The sequence below is a fragment of the Bison bison genome, unplaced genomic scaffold, assembly GCF_000754665.1.
Source record: "Bison bison bison isolate TAMUID 2011002044 unplaced genomic scaffold, Bison_UMD1.0 scf7180017864237, whole genome shotgun sequence".
NCBI lineage: Eukaryota > Metazoa > Chordata > Mammalia > Artiodactyla > Bovidae > Bison > Bison bison.
This window is the reverse complement of record NW_011494809.1, coordinates 1,654,334-1,657,662: the sequence shown is the minus strand read 5'-3', so window position 1 is coordinate 1,657,662 and position 3,329 is coordinate 1,654,334.

Here is a 3,329-nt window from a genome sequence, read left to right as displayed (position 1 = left end):
ACTAAAGCCAAAGCAGAACAAGCAGAATTGTTTTTAAGCCAGATTGACAATTTCTACTTAATAACTAGCTAGTCCGGTGAATGTGTGGGAAAATAATTTCTGTTATACATTCTTATGAAGAGGATAGATGGATAAAATGTATTTGGAGAGGAACCAAATGTGTCCATCAAAATGTCCGAAAAAATGTCCATCAAAAGGAAAACGTACTTTTGTATCCAGCTGTTGCTTAGTTGCCAAGTCATGTCCAACTGTTTACAACCTCATGGACTGCAGCACGCCAGGCTTCCCTATCCATCACCAATTCCTGGAGCTTGCTCAACCTCATGTCCATTGAGTAGGTGATGTCATCCAACCATCTTATCCTCTGTTGCCCCCTCTACTCCTGTCCTCAATATTTCCCAGAGTCAAGATTTTTGCAAATGAGTCAACTCTTCACATCAGGTGGCCAAAAGTATTGGAGCTTCAGCTATAGCATCAGTCTTTCCAATTTATATTCAGGACTAATTTCATTTAGGATTGACTGGTCTGATCTCCTCGTTGTCCAAGGAACTCTCACAAATCTTCCCCAATTCAAAAACATCAATTCTTGGGTGCTCTACCTTATTTATGGTCCAACTCTCACATCTGTACATGACTGCTGGAGAAAGCATAGCTTTTACTATATGGACCTTTGTCATAAAAGTGATTTATTTGCTTTTTAATATGCTATCTAAGTTTGTCATAGCTTTTCTTCCAAGGAGCAAGAGTCTTTTAATTTCATGTCTGCAGTCACTGTGGACAGTGACTGCGGAGCCCAAGAAAATAAAATCTCTCACTTCTTCCATTTATTCCCCATCTATTTGCCATGAAGTGATGTGACCAGATGCCATGATCTTAGTTTTTTGAATGTGGAGTTTTAAGCCAACTGTTTCACTCTCTTCTTTAACCTTCATCAAGAAGATCTTTAGTGTCTCTTCACTTTCTGCCATTAAGGTGATATCATCTGAATATCTGAGGTTGTTGATATCTCTCCAGTCAATCTTGTTCTAGCTTGTGATTTTTCCAGTCTGACATTTTGCATGATGTACTCTGCATGTAAGTTAAATAAACAGGGTGACAATATATAGCCTTTACATGCTCTTTTACCAATTTTGAAACAGTTCATTTTTCTATGTCCGGTTCTAACTGTTGCTTCTTGACCTGTATACAGGTTTCTCAGGAGACAGGTAAGGTGGTCTGGTATCCCATCTCTTTATGAATTTTCCATAGTTTGTTGTGATCTGCACAGTCAAAGGCTTTAGAGTAGTCAATGAAGTGGAAATAGATGTTTCGGGAATTCTCCTGCTTTTTCTCTGACCCAACGGACGTTGGCAATTTGATCGCTGATTCCCCTACCATTTCTACAGGCTTTAAGTTTTTAACCCAATAGTTCTTCCTAATATTTATCCAATAGAAAAATTCCAACAAGTAAGAAAAAGATCCTCTGTTGCAGTGTTTTTCAGAGCATAAGCCACAAAACAAAAATTCATTTTTGCTTTCATATTTTGAGTGTTACTTCTAAGACTTTTATGTTACAAAGATTCTTCATGGCCCCACATCCTTAAACAAGACCTGGTGTTCACCAATATTTGAAAAGATCAGTGATTTCTTATTTCTAAGGCTGGGTACTTACTGCTGTCAGAATCCACCTCTCAGGTTCAACGTGAAGGATTGATGAATGTGTTCTCATTGTCAGCTCACCTTCCACTAATGTGAGGTATATGAGAAGGAGGGCACAGCCATACGTTAAAAAGTCTTCAGTGTGCTCCTTCTTCTCCCAGGAACCAGTATTTCTCTAATTGAATTTCATTCTACCAGTCCTCACATTGCATTATTACTGCTCCTCCCCTATCAAAAAAAAAAAAGATGTTAAGGAGAAAACAAAGAGGACCAAATATTAGACTTTCATGATTAGTGTATTTTTTCCCCCTAGCACTAGAAGTGGATAAAATACATTCCTGAAATTCTAGAAGAGTGATTATTCTGTATATCTCTGTCTAAAGCAGTTGTTCTTTCATGAGAGTAAAAGCAGAGCTGGACATGACTTAGCGACAAAACAACAACAACAACAACATAACATTATTACATACATTTTTATTAGCTTTACTGCTCAGAGGCAGTGTACATTCAGAACATTCTTAAGTGAATTGATAAGAAAGAAACAGACCTTTATGTTCATAACTTGGACTACCAGCTTCTCAGAATGAAGAGCTCCTACCTTTACTCTTGGTCCAGCTCCCTCTATTAAAAAAAAAAAAAAAAGCAGTGATATTAATACCACACCTATTATTCTTATCAGATAATCTTTAATTCCAGGTAAATGGCAATTGGTTTTATTGACCCAACCTACAAGGACATCTTCTCTACTGAACAGCATTATTCTAGGCAAACTGCAAATATGCTTTGCTCCACCAGCCAAAGTGTCCCATTTGTATGTATATCATTTTAAATAATCAAGGACCATCATAAACTTTTTATGATGTATTTCTCACAGTGTCTGAGTTATGCCTATTTCAGTTCTGTTAAACTGTCTATGTTCTGCAAGCACCCCTTCATATATCACCATTTCTCTCTGCTCATGATTTTCATCACGACTAGAATGCTCATCTTCATTTCAATATACCCCTCCTAACTTTCAAAGTCCTACTGAAGTTTTATCTGTGTTTTAAAGCATTCCTCACATCTTTGTCTTCCTTCATCATGATTATTGAAGCTCTTATAGTTAAGACCATATTATTCCAACACTTAATTGTATGTTGTCATATTATGCTGTTCAACTTTTCTTTTACAGACTGTGAGTTCCACCAGTGCACAAATAACATAGTTCTTTTGAATTACCTACAGAAAAGAGACACATAGTAGGCATTTATTGATAAGCACCAAGGTGATTAACTAATCACTCAGTTTATTACAGGAAATGGTAACTCCTCAAGTATGGCTAGCTGTGACTACTCTGGTGTAGACAGGTGCACCAGTGCACTGGGGGACTTTTGAAATCATAGGTAACCTCTGTACTCTCTCAAACCTCCTCCTATCTCCCCTATTTCAGCCTGGTGCTCCCACTCAAGGAGACATTACTCTCTATGAGAATTATCATCATAATGAACAAAGGGAAGTTGTGGAAGTGTGCCATCACCTTCCTTGTGATAGAGTGGAGACAAGGTTTTCTCCACGGAGCTAGAACACAGAGAACTGAGGGACAGTAAAAATGTAAATATTTGAAAGATGAGTTGTATCCTTCTTACTCATTATAAATGTTTACCTGTGGATAATCTGAGAACAGAGATAGGTCAAATTATAGGAGGCCTTGG